Source organism: Oryctolagus cuniculus, chromosome 16 (genome assembly GCF_051225735.1).
Source record: "Oryctolagus cuniculus isolate XC-2025 breed Fujian yellow rabbit chromosome 16, ASM5122573v1, whole genome shotgun sequence".
NCBI lineage: Eukaryota > Metazoa > Chordata > Mammalia > Lagomorpha > Leporidae > Oryctolagus > Oryctolagus cuniculus.
The window spans coordinates 6,277,644-6,292,172 of record NC_142882.1 but is presented as its reverse complement, the minus strand read 5'-3'; the positions used below and the strand labels follow the sequence as shown (position 1 = coordinate 6,292,172).

At 39.3% G+C, this 14,529-nt stretch overlaps 1 pseudogene; it reads right to left on the bottom strand.

Moving 5' to 3' along the window:
• LOC103344978 (vomeronasal type-2 receptor 116-like) overlaps positions 1–14,529 on the bottom strand; it is a 46,416-nt pseudogene that overhangs the window by 12,600 nt on the left and 19,287 nt on the right.

Genomic DNA, 14,529 nt, shown 5'->3' with positions numbered 1-14,529 from the left:
GCTAAGCTACTTGTTTTGAACACCAGCAGAATGTCTTAAGGGGATCACATCAGGAGTACATGTCATGCAATGCAAACAAAATTACCTGCCAGGGAGAAAATGTCACCTTTGCCCCCTTGTTCCCTGGCTGCATTTCTAAATCTTGTAGAAGCATCTCATGTACACTGTGGGCCACAACATACACATCATTGTATATGTTGTAACTCCCATCACTCATGGTCATGTCAAAATGATGTGGAGGCAACCATTCCAAGGAGGCATTCAGTGGACATTTCTTCAAGGTGTTGCAGGATGCCCCTGAAACTGAGCAACCAAAAGCCAGTGACCAGAATCTAGAGAGATAATTGTCTTCTGGATATTTGGAAGGATTAGCTGTCCGAAGAAAGTTTCTGAAACCAGAGATCTCGCTATGGTGGTGAGAAAAGTTCAGAGTCCCATGGAATTAATGGAGCAAGAAATGTCCCTCAGAACTGGCAGAATCCCATTGTGAGGTGGTGACCCAGACTTTCCATGTCATTACATGTTCCCATGTTGGAAAGCTGATGCCTATGAGGGAATCAGTGTCACAGAAAAGAATCACCACATTTGCTGATGATTTTAGGATCTGGATATAAAACCTTTTCTGGAGTGAAATACATGACTCCTCAGTGTCTGGGATCAATTACACAAAGTCCGCACAGATGCCATTCTTCTGCATCTCGACTTTCAAATTGGACATAAACTGAATACCTTCTGGGAGGTCTGAGATGGCCAAACCAACCCAGGTCCAGCTGTAATGAAGCATCAAGGAGACCATGCCAAGGGCCAGAGAAGTGTCTTTGGGTGCCATCTGATAGAGGGAAGGAAACTGACCACTGTCACTCAGAAGCGGTTCAAAAGACCCAAGAGTCAGCTAAGGGAAATGGCAGGAAATCTGTGTAAGTTTATTGCTATAGTGTGCAATCTCAGTCCTGGAAAAAATTATACAAATGTGGGAAGCGTCAGAAGATATTAGAATATTCATTTTACTCATATCCACTACATCAGAACTCCCTAGTTCATGAGCCATTATACTCAGAGGTCAAAGAAAACATTTCACATAATAACTCACCCACATCTCTACTTCAGAAGAAATGTGGCTACTCCAACAAACTTCTGCACACCTCCTCTTAGCATTTCACACATTGGTAAATGCACAATGTCTTGGTCTTTTCACCTTTTGTGATATAACTCAGGCAACTAATATGATGTGCTTTTATCCCTCTCTTTCCCTTACACACTCACCTCTGGAATTTTGTAGAGTTCCAGCAGTGTCCCCATTTGGACAGCAATGCTTGTTCCAGATATTACTGCTACAGACTTGCTCTGTTTCCTACATGTGTAATTAGGAACCTCCTTTTCCAGGCCCACAAGCCAGAAGAAGGGATTCTCCATCATCATCACTTCACTATGCATGAAATTGTAGAGATCAAATCCCAAGGTCATGTTGGGTAAATAATTTGGATTCTTGTTGATCTCCTCAATGGTAAAAACCAAGGCCAGAATGTACTGGTAGTTGTTGGACTGAAACCTACATGAAAGGCACAGGGATCTTTAAAGGAAATCCTCCAATCCAGATTATCATCAATTCTACTACCGTAATGATACAAACTAAGACTGTCAAGGCCAAAAATTCATGTTCTTATCCTTCTCTGTACTATGACTATTATATCATTGTGAGGTAATTAAGTTACATAGGTTCTTTATTATACACCTCCTATGAATGGGATTAGTGTCCAAATGGGAATGCAGACAGAATTTGCTCCCTCTCTTCTGGTGAAGCCTGTCATATTTGCAGCAGGACACATGTCCTCACCAAAACAAAAATTTCTACTACCTTGATCCTGGACTTTCAGTCTAAACAATTCTGAAAAATAAAATCTGCTTTTACACCATAGTGTCTTGAACATATGATCACATGGGAGTCCATGCTGTCAAAGAAAATAATCTTATTTTTGGATGTATAGCTCATCAATTCATCTATGGCAAAATCTACCTCTTCTAAGTTATTAGATTTGATTCTAAAGTAAATATTACAACAGGCTCTGAATGTCCTCTCTAAAATCTTCACACTTAGAAAGAAGATTCAACTTGTAAATGAAAGCATGAACAAAGGAAAGGCACACCATCTTTAGCACTGTCTCTATAAATGTTTCCTATATTCACAATCTACAATGATTCTTCATCTTATCACATCAACAAATGCTTCTTGAAATAGGACCCATATGATCAGAAGGCTGCAGGCTGTAATAAGAAAAGAGAGTAACCTGTGATCAGAAAGGGGGATGATGTCAGAGCACTAGAATGGTGGATGGAAGCCTGGAATTATCCAGAAAAGTCTCTTCACCTTCAAATTTACCCATCAACAACCATCACAAGCCAGAAAAATAAAATCACATTCAGAGCTTGCAAGAACAGTGATAAGCGAAGAACACTTTAGAAAAGCCTGAAATACTCACTGAGTGGACTTGAAACACTAGACGGCAAGACCCGTAACACTTTCTTGAAAAAAGATTTCTTTATTTATTTGAAAGAGCCACAAAGAAGTAGAGACAGACAGTGAGGTCTTCCATCAGCCGGTTCACTCCCCAGATGACCACAATGGCTGGAGCTGAGCTGATCTGAAGCCAGGAGCCAGGAGTCAGGAGATTCTTCTGGGTCTCCCACACTGATATAAGGGACCAAGCACTTGGGCCATCTTCTACTGCTTTCCCAGGCCATAGCAGAGAGCTGGATCTGAAGAGGAGCAGCCCTGGCTAGAACTGGCACCCATATGGGATGCCAGTGTTTCAGGCCAAGCCATTAACCCACTATGCCACAGTGCTGGCCCCGAGACATAGCACTTTACAATTAAGACAGTCATCCATTTGTTTAGAACACTAAGCATATGTTAAAATAAATCATTACCATTGGTATCAGTATTTACTTCCAACTAGCCTTTTTCACTCAGTTTTTCCTATGGAATTGAACATAGTCTCCCATGCAAAGAACACGATGCATCTATGTCTGAGGTGTGACATTTCAGCAAGAACCAAGATGAAGATCCCCTTTCAGTTTTTCAGAGGCCCTGTGTGTTGAGTATTGAAGAGTAGACTAGGTCATGTTGACTGCTTGTTATTGGTCACTGTGTGCTAGAGAAGTGACAGATTTTCATTTTTTAGTTCATTCATTTTGCCTTATAAGTATGTATGTATGTATATATATTATGTATAAATAGTTGTCTAAAACCATATACAGTTGCTATATATAGTTATATACATATTATTACTATAAATATTTGTTATCCAAATATCTGATGCATAGTTTTCATGTTGAATGAGAAAAATTGAAAATCCTTGCTAAAGGATCAAATAATATTCAGTTTTGTACTTCATATTGCCCAGTTCCTCCCCTCATTTTTCTACTCTGCCCTCAATTCCTCATTCTCTTTATTTCTTCCTCCAGCTCCTCTCTGGAAACAAAGGGTCTATAAGCCTTTTGGCACACTGGGTACTTGTGAGAGTTCCTTTGTGTGCTGTTTTAGAATGTCTTCCTTATATTTAACAACAGTTTATCAGTATTTATTGCAATATTCTCAAGTTGGTGAATCTAACGGTGGTGGTTATAGTGTCTAAATGTATTTTTAGTTCAATCTTATTGCTTTTTCAAATGTCATCAACACAGTTGTTGACTTGACTATGAGCTCCAGTTTGCATGCCATTCATGTGGGAGGAACCTGGGCTCTATTCATAGAAGCTTTCCTGCTACTGGAAACTCACTATATCCTGGTCTCCATCATTTCAGGGTACACTTAAGTGATGTAGTGCATGCATAACTATGAGGAATGCTACTACTACTACCAAATAAGTATTTCATAAATGGGATGCCATGTGCACATATCAATTTAGGGAATTTATAAAAAATCAATATGAAGAGAATAATATCATTATATTGAGCTAGTACCCATTAGATTATTTCTGGAGAGATCATTGGACACATGCCTAAGATACTTAATCAGTGGCATCACCTTGGTGGCACCAACTATGCTTCTCAAATCCATTGTCTTTAATGATACCACACCATCTATGTCCTAATAGCTACCTTCTATCAAAGATCTACACAGGGTCAACCTGCTTACTCCATCCTACCTACTGTAACATTACAGTAGAAAACAATTATAAAATTAGCACCTTCCAAAAAAGATGTTCAAACAATTACACCATTCTACCAGATACAATATTCTGTAGGCATGAAATTTTCAGATGTGTGTATGTGTATGTGTGTAACACTTATATTTAGCTAAAAAGAAAAACCTACTAAGGAGGGATAGAAAAAAAATAATCCCCCTTCTGAAATGTCTGTTTTTGTCCAGAAAAAGAAAGATACAGGGACTCAACCTGAATTTTGTATTTTGGAACCATTAGAATTCACATAGGTCACATTCCCTATTAAAATATATTTAATATTATATTTTTGCAGAGGTGTTGCCCAGTTACTATTAACTGGTAAAAAATTTACTTTCTTATGTATTCTTTCTTCTTCAGGACTGTAGGAGAAATAAAGCATTCTCATGGCCCCAAATCTAGTACATAGCAGAAAAGTTTGTGAGCACATGTGGAAGAGCTCATGGTAACCCAGGTTTCTCATTCATTTCAGCGCACTGGTTATGAAAGTCTTCTGATGAGCACAATAGGTCCCTGAGCTGATGAACATGGACAGGGGGGACAGGAAGAGCAACAACGAGACTCTCCTCTCCAAATCTGATGAGACAACCTTTTCCAGAACCATTCAGGTGCCAGAAAAGGAAGAAAATGTCTTCATCATTCCCCAAATTAATTATCAGCAGTTTCTAGGAGGGACAAAATGTGGACAAGGCAGGGACACAGAACACACTTTTCCAACCATCTGCAGACCATATAAAAAGCTAATATGTAAATCAAGGGAAAACGATTAAAACAGAGAACTTACCCTTCACATATGAGATTCTTTTTGAAAACATTCATGAATGTATCAGTGAGATATGTGTAAATGGGGGAAAATGCAGCAATCACAGTATCCCCATCCTTGTAAAAACTGCATTCCATCTTGAGAAAGCAGTTGGGATCATCATGATAAGTCTCAAGGAAAAATACCTGCAGAAAGAGCAACAGAAAAATCAAAGCAAACATCTTTCAACTTTGTGAAAAGCCCTAGGACACAATGGCAGTGGAACATGCAGTGCTAGGCAGGAGTATACATGAAGCATATGTCTGGGTGTGTATGCCTATGTGGTGTATGCTCTCATCATATGCATGTGTGACTGAATCAAAGCTACTTTAATACGGATCCACCTGACTTCTTTCAACCAGCTGTCCATCCATCCATGGGGTTTCTGGAACCTTTTCTGCCCTGAGGCTCTGCAGCTGAGGTCTGCTGTCCAGCTGAAAATCAAGGAAAATATGTTTGGAAAACATCCTCTTCACCTTCAGGGGAATAATTACCTACAAGTTCATGAATACAAAGACCCAAGTGAGGAACTCTTACTAGTTACATGTGGTCCAAAGGCACTGTCAATAAACTCTCCATGAAAACTTTTTCCAATTATGTACCACAGAAGCACTATGGGAGGCATCAGGTGAAGGTCTGTGATGGCCCATCTCAGTCAGGATTCAGACAAGAAAACTCCAGTATCACACACTTCAAAGGCCCAAAGAGGAAGGCAGCATCCTCCACACCCAGGGTTCATGGCAGCATACACAGCCTTAATGTACACAGACCCCAAACCAATCCTGTTTACAGAGATACGAGTACGTGTGTATCAGCAGAGTCCTAGGATGACATTCGCAGTGAATAACACTCTGACATCAGAATTAACCTTTAAGGCTTCCTGGTCAGGCTCAAAGGCCTGTGAGAGCATTTGAGGTATGAAAAGCCAAGACTTTACGACAAAAAATATCCTGCATGGAGGATCTCTGTGAGACCTCAGAGGAAAGAAAGTGTCATCAAAGAAGGAGACATTCTTCTCTGAAGGGAGGAATGAACATCCACTGTGCTTATGGCCATATCCAAAGACCAGTGGAGTCTATGTTCACAAAAGGCTTCCATAGCCTTGGCAGCCCATGACAAGAGCCTCATGATCACTGACATCATAAAAAAGAGTGTTAATTGTTTAAGGATCAACAGTAGTCACTGTGAACTTGCTCCCCATGTAGGACCCCTGTTCCTATTGAATTGCAATATGAGAACCAACTACAAACTTTCTCCCCAAACTGTACTCTATATGTTGTGTGTCTGCATAGGTGCAAATTGTTGAAGTCTATTATTAGCATGGAGTTAGTCTTCTGTATATAAAGTCATACTAAAAATGAACCATAATAAAGAAGGGAGAGGGAGAGGGAGATGGGATGGGAGCTGGAAGGGGAGTATGGGGGAAAGAACTACCATATTCCTAAAGTTGTATCTATGTAAAATGCATTCATTAAATAAAAATTTTAAAAAGCGGGCGGCACCGTGGCTCACTAAGCTAATCCTCCGCCTTGCGGCGCTGGCACACCGGGTTCTAGTCCCGGTTGGGGAGCCGGATTCTGTCCCGGTTGCCCCTCTTCCAGGCAGCTCTCTGCTGTGGCCAGGGAGTGCAGTGGAGGATGGCCCAAGTACTTGGACCCTGCACCCCATGGGAGACCAAGATAAGCACCTGGCTCCTGCCATCGGATCAGTGGGGTCCGCCGGCTGCAGCGCACTGGCCGCGGCAGCCATTGGAGGGTGAACCAATGGCAAAAGGAAGACCTTTCTCTCTGTCTCTCTCTCTCACTGTCCACTCTGCCTGTCAAAAAATTTTAAAAAAAGTATGTGTGGGTTTTACTTACTGTGGAAACAGTAATCACCCTGAATTCCAAAGTTCCCAATCAATATATCAAATCATTGCTCCTTCAGTTCTAAAACACAAAAAGTGTCCATACTGCTGTTACCCATGCTAACATTTGTTCTTGCTCCTACAACCTTGATGTATGCTCTTAAGAAAACTATAGACTACTTGAGGAACTCTCCCTTTTTACTGTAAATCAAAAAATGACAGCTAGAAGTGACTTTATTCCCACCACCATAAATACCAAGGGCAGAATGGTGCCTGAGGATATCTGCATTCTTCAATGCAAGCGATTTTCAGGACTACTATGTAGGACATAATCATGGCAACTACATGCTGTGAAACCTTGTCAAAACCCATGGTGAACACAATGTATACTATGTTCTGTAGGCAACAATGATAATCAATATTGATTAATCATTTGTGCTACTTAGCATACCGGTATGAGATGTCGCTAATGGAGAACAATCTAACAAAGAGGGAGATGGGAGGGAATATGAGAATTCTACTATTCTAGTCACAATTTTTCTCAACTCAAACTGCTGTAAATGACATGTCTAATAATTTTAAGCAAAACACATTTTCCATTGCCTAGCCACTGCCACTACTGAGCATTTGAATATTGTCTAGTGCAAATAGTGATGCAGTATAGGCACAAAATGCATACCAGAATTCAACAACTTCCATGAAAATGAAAAGATAATATCATGAAAACATGATTTAGATTACTAATACAATGAAGAAAAATATTATCTATTCAGTTGAAAAAGAGAAGTACTTTTAAATCAGAGAGTGAGTACCACCTGTTCTTGCTAATGCGTAGAAACTCTAGAGTCAGTCTGAATGTACATGATGCATTGAGCAAATGCTTGGAAGGGAGAGGATGAACTGCATGCACATAAGGAGTCCTCAGAAAATTCATGGAAAATAGGTATTATGAAAAATTACTCCTAGATTTCAAAATAATTTGCACCCAGATACACTCATCGTTAATATCCATTTCCATAGTTTCTGATGTCCTCTGTACACACTCTACACATTGACTGAAATATCGCAGCACAATTACTGAGTGTTAATCAGAACTTAATACATGTGTTTTGAAGGAGTTGGCACTGTGGCATAGTGGGCTAGTTCTCCTCCTGTGGCACCAGCTTCCATATGGGCACCCACTCTTGCTCCAGCTGCTCCTCTTCCACTCTAGATCGCTGCTTACAGCCTGGGAAGGCAGTGGAGGATGACCCAAGTGCTTGTGCCCCTGAGCTTGTGTGGGAAGCCCAGGGAAGCTCCAGCTTCTGACTTCAAATCCTCTTTGCTGCAGCTACTGCAACCATTTGGGGGTGGAATTGTGGATGGAAGACTGTTGTCTCTGTTTCTTCCTCTTTCTGTCTGTAACTCTGCCTCTCACATAAGTAAATGTAAATATCTTTCTAAAACATGTGTAAGGAAATAATAATGCTAACTTGATTTAACCATCTGCTAAACACATGCCTGTTTTTCCATGACTGAAGTGGTTGTTTCTGTTTATTTAGGAAGTAAGTTCACTAATTTAGACTACACAAACCTAATTTGGTCATGGTATACACTTTTTATAGAACATACCTGGAGATAGAATAGCATATATGAATTTCATTCAGGACAGAAAACAGTCTGTCAATTTTGTCTTGTAATCATGTGGTCAGATATGGATACCAAAGTTAAGCTATTTTCATGAAAGGGATGCATTTCTTAAAAAAAGATTTATTTATTTATTTGAAAGGCAGACATAGAGAGTGAGGGAATGATCTTCCATCTGCTGGATTGAAAGTGGAACAACTGAGAGTTAGAGTGGCACCCACATGGGACTCTCATGTCACATACAGTGGCTTATCTCACTATGCCACAGCACTCACCCATCAAAGGAATTAATTATAACTATTTTTCCTATGAATTTTACTTTAATGAACATGATACCCCTTTTAGTATTTGCTGGAATTATCCATAGGAGCTAACATTCACCATGAAAACTATTGTAAACTTTTTAACTGTGAACTGATTTTCTTTAATTCATACAGAAACACTGGATTTTGGGTGAGCATTATGGCACAGCAGGTACAGGCAACATCTAAGATGCTGGTGTCCCATGCAGGTACCTGTTAGTCCAAACTGCTCCAGGAGCAAAGAAGCACACTTCTGTGCTAAAAGCCACCAGAGAAAAAATATCAACTAGTATTTCCACACATGCCTAAAAATAAATGAAAAATTCAGTAAACAATAAGGAAGAGAACATGTGCAAGCCAAAGTAAAAACAATATTGAAACTGGAATATGAAGAGACTGAAAAAATGCATGAAATCAAATTCAAAATATAATCCATAGGATTCCTCAGAAGCCACGAGCAAGATTCATGAATTATATCTATAAATGACATGAATAAGTTTCCCATTAAAATGAAATTCTGAAGAGAAATAACAAATGAAATCTTAGAAGTGAAGTATTCAATATGTCAAAACAAATACGGTGGGCTATGGGGGGGGGAGCCAATGTAATCCATGAACTGTACTTTGGAAATTTATATTTATTAAATAAAAGTTAAAAAAAATACAGTGGAACGCCTTAAAAACAATCTTGATGAAGAAGTAGAAAGTACACCCGATGTAGAACACATAATTTTTAAATTTTTTGGTGAGAAAATAAAGGAAGAAAATAGAAAAATTAAAAGTGTTGAAAATTTATGGGACACTATTAAGTGACTGATACACGTCTCAGGAGCTGAGAGGCAGCGGTGAGAGTAACGCAGCGCCCTCCTCGCGGCTGGGCCAGCCCGGCACCCACAGAGGTCCTCCCTATGCAGCCTTGAGACCAGAGGAGGTCACGCCAGGCGGCGCCACTTCCCGCTGCCACAGCCACCTGCTCTGCACGCGTTTCCTGACACTCTTCTCTCGTGAGAAGACTTCAGCGCCTCCCAAGACTTCTGGCGTGGGCTGAAGAACCAAATAGGGACTAGCGATGGCCGGTGTGCGGATGTCTGCTAATTCCCAGTATGGCAGGGAGGCGCCAACTTGAGAGGCTCCACACAAAGAGCCCCTGGGGTTGCCTCCTTCAGGCACTTTCACGCAGTCGCGGGACCAGGTTTCAACTCAGCACCTTGGGCGCCCTCTGGCGGCTGCGGACGGCACTGACCCCGACGGAAAGGCAGAAAGGTGGGAACAAGCCTGGCTGAGGCAGAGGTCAGAACTGCAGGAACTTTGCTCTCAGCTGGCAAGATTTGTCCCATTTCAGTCAGGGGGCTCCTTGGCACCGCTGCAGGCCACTGAAGGGGTGGTGATTCTGAGCAGGACACCTCTGACAGAAGACTGTGTTGGGCATGCCTCAGCAGTAGGATTGCAGTGGTTTTCCTTTATAAATGTATCAAAATTGGATTTAGTTGCCCTGTGACTACTACTTGTACGACAAAGGCAGGAAAGTGAATTCCACACAGAAAACAAAATGTCTGTTTTCTTTTAAAGATAGGTACAGGCCTGTGGCAAATGTGAAAAATGATGTGACAATTATTCTTAGGTGTTTAACTGAAAAGTGATTCCTGTTAAATATAAGAGTGGGAATAAGAGAGGGAGATGTACAATTTGAGACATGCTCAATTGGACTTGCCCTAAATGGTAGAGTTAGAAAACTGCCAGGGGATTCCAATTGAATCTCATCAAGGTGGCATGTACTAATGCCATCTCACTAGTCCAAGTGATCAATTTCAGTTCACAATTGATCATAATGATAGGATCAAGAGTCAAAGGGATCACATAAGCAAGACTAGTGTCTGCTAATACTAACTGATAGAATTAAAAATGAGAGAATGATCAAACATGGGAAGTGGGATACATAGAAGACTCATAGAATGGCAGATATCCTAAACAGCACTCTGGCCTCAGAATCAGCCCCTTAGACATTTGGATATGGCTGAAGGGCCCATGAGAGTATTTTAGGCATGGAAAGCCAAGACCCTCTGGCAAAAAAAAAAAAAAACACAAACACAACACCTATATGAAAGATCTCTGTGAGTGAGATCACAGTGGAAAGAACAGGCCATCAAAGAAGGAGGTACCTTTCTCTGAAGGGAGGAGAGAACTTCCACTTTGATTATGGTTTTGTCTAAATACTGACAGAGTTTGTGAACTCAAGAGCCTTCCATAGCCTTGGCAGCTCATGACAATAGCCTCGGGTGATTACTGACATCATAAATAAGAGTGTCAATTGTTAAATCAACAATAGGAGCCACTGTGCACTTACTCCTCAAGTAGTATCTTTGTCTTTAATGTGTTGTACTATGTGAACTAACAGTAAAAGTAGTACTCAAACAGTACTTTATACTTTGTGTGTCTGTGTGGATGCAAACTGTTGAAATCTTTACTTAGTATAAACTTCTGACTATAAAGATAATTAAATTAATTAAATTAGATTAAAAATTAATCTTAATAAAGAATGGGATGAGAGAGGGAGTGGGAGATGGGATGGTTTGAGGGTGGGAGTTTGGATATGGGGGGGAAGAACCATTATGATCCAAATTTCATACTTTCAAAATTTATATTTATTAAATATATTTTCTATAAAAAGTTGGATTATTTCATTCCATTTTGGGAAAATTTTGCAGTTTATTAACTTTTCTGTGAAATTGTAAACTTCATCTAGTTTTTAAAATATACTGAAAAATTATTCGTATTATATTTGTAAGGTTATAGTATTTCTTTTTTAAACATTTATTTATTTCTTTATTTGAGAGTCAGAGTTGAAGAGTTTCAGAGACAGGGAGAGACATAGAGTGAACTGGTTCATGCACAGATGGCCACAATAGCCAGATGTGGGCCAATCTGAAGCCAGCAGCCAGAGCTTCTTCCAGGTCACCCATATGGGTGCAGGGGCCCAAGGACTTGAGCCACCTTCCACTGCTTTCTCGGACCATTAGAAGGAAGCTGGATAAGAAGTAAAGCAGCCATGAATCAAATCAGTACCCATATGGGATACCAGCACCACAGGCAGAGACTTAACCTGCTACCCAAAGCCAGCCCCAATGTTGAAGTATTTCTATAGATCTGTACACAAGACAAGTTATCCTTTGATTTGAAATTATTTTCTCTTTCTGTCCAATCTTATTAGAGATTATCAATTTTGATTTTTACTGCAATCAACATTAGCTTTGTTTAGCCTTTTTAAAAATTTCTTCTCACATTTATCACTTTATCCTCTAGTCTGTGTTGAATCTGATGTTTTTATAGCTAGTGATGAATGCTTCATGTACATAATTTTGTCTTGTCTCAGTGAAATGTATATCTTTTAATTATATAAAAGTATATACAATCTGGAATCATACATTTCTGTCTGTACTGAATTTTAGCAACATCCCCACAAAATTTGATAATGTTTTTCTATTTGAGACTCCTCAGGATTTCTGTTGAAGTCCAATAACCTCTAAGTTATTGTAAAGATTGTAAAGCAATTTCCTAAAATAAAAGCATGTGGACATTGAAGTTGGTAGGTGTAGAGTTCTTTATCTGTGCATAGGGAACATACATAAGAATTTATACTCAGTGTGCATGGAGAACACTATCTCCAACTGACTCTATCCTGGACTATCTTGTCAGGCTCAATACATTTCAAAGCAAAAGTAGAAATCATGGTAAGAAAGTTGTAAAATCAAAATCATATGTATCAGAAAAATAACCTAAGAAAATTCACAACACAGAGGTGATCCAGCATGTCACCATTCACAGTTACTAATCTCAGTAACTCCAAATTAGCCATGCTGGTATGCAAAGTCTACAATATTGCTTTTCTGCTAACTGTTCGGTATCATGCCACCCTCAATAAGGCCCACATTTTCCATCTTCCAGTCAAAATGAATCTTATTTAGATGCTCTGAATAAAACAGAACATGATACTTGGTGATTTTTTCCATTTTGAGTATTCTACCAGGAATCTGTTATACCATGGTCCATCTACTCTAGGACTAATACTGCTGATTACTGAGGAAATTATAAGGTGGCTGAACAGGGAAGGGCACGCTGTTCTAGGCTAGGTCTAACTAGTAAAAATGAAAGTGGATTAAGTATATTCCTATGGGAGAGCTAGAGAGAAAACTGCAGTGGAAATTCTACGGAAAGAAGAGTAACACCATACATCAGTGTGTAATTTGCAGACATGCAGCACAAACATGGACACAACACATGACCCCAGTAGCCAAAAACATGAAAGTGCCTTCTTTGGACAGTGAGGTGAGATTAGACTATAGTGGCCTGTGCCACTGGTGATACAGGGTTTGGCATGAGCCCAGCGTGGAGTAATAAGAGGGAGAAGGAAACCACTGACTCATGTGAAAAAAAAAAAAACTGCTCAAGATCACTAGACAAATCAAAACCAAAATGTGGTTTCACCTCACCCCCTTAGAATGACTCTCATATAGAAATCAACAAACAATAACTGCTGGCAAGTATTGGAGGGGAAAGGAACCCTAATCCATTGTTGTTAGGACTGTAAACTGGTGAGGCCATCATGGAAGACAGCACAGATAACCTCAGAAATCTGAAAACAGATCTACCATATGATCCAGCAATCCCACTCCTAGGAATGTATCCAAACACAACAAAATCAGCAGATGAAAGTTATCTGTACCTCCACGTTTCCTGAAGCTCAATTCACAATAGGTAATACATAGAATCAACCCAAATATCCACCAACTGATGACTGACAAAGTCATTATAGTATATACACTATGCAATACTACTCAGCAGTTAAAAAATGAAATTTGGTGTTTTGCAACAAAATGGATGCAACTGGAAACCATTATGATTAGCGAAATAAGCCGTCCCAAAAAGGCAGATAACATGTTTTCCCTGATCTGTTATAACTAACAGAGTACCTAAAATGTAATGTATTGAAGTGAAAATAAGATTTTGATATTTGATGATCAATTATACCCCTTGTTTCTACTGTTGAGGAATTGTATTTTTCTTCTCTTTGCAGAATTCTTTACTTAGAGAAGCATTAATATTATGAGTGTAAAGTAAACTGAAAATAGATCTTTGTAAATTAAGGGTGGGAACAGGAGATGGAATAGGAAGAAGAGTCAGAGTATGGGTAGGAGGAAGGGTAGAGTAGGAAGAATCACTGTATTACTAAATCTGAATATGAAAACATGAAATTTGTGGACCCTAAATAAAATTTTAGAAAAAGAAAGAAAAAAAAGATATTGCTGATAATTAAAGACATCACTACAATCCCACTTAAAATGTAGGTCTTCTGGTTCATCTGATATATGTATATATGTATATATACACACTCATATATATATATATATATATAAATGTAAACATAGAGCTAGTCTATCTGACATACTTACTGTAAACAATGAGCTTGGACCCTATCTCTTGCCTACATAGAATTTAACTCAAATGATACTACATCCTGAATGAAAGTGCTACAATTTTAAAAACCCTTTAGAACAAAACATAAGGGAGATCTTCATGGCTTTAGATGTAACAATGTGTTTTACAATACAACAGGAAAAGTACAAGCACAAATAGAAGAAATAAATAAATCAGATTAGATCAAAGTTATAAACATTTATGTAGGAAGGAACAGCTTTAAGAAAGTGCAAAGACTTGATACAAAATGGGAGAACATGGCTGAAAATCCTCTGAGATAAGTGTTTAAAATATACATTTT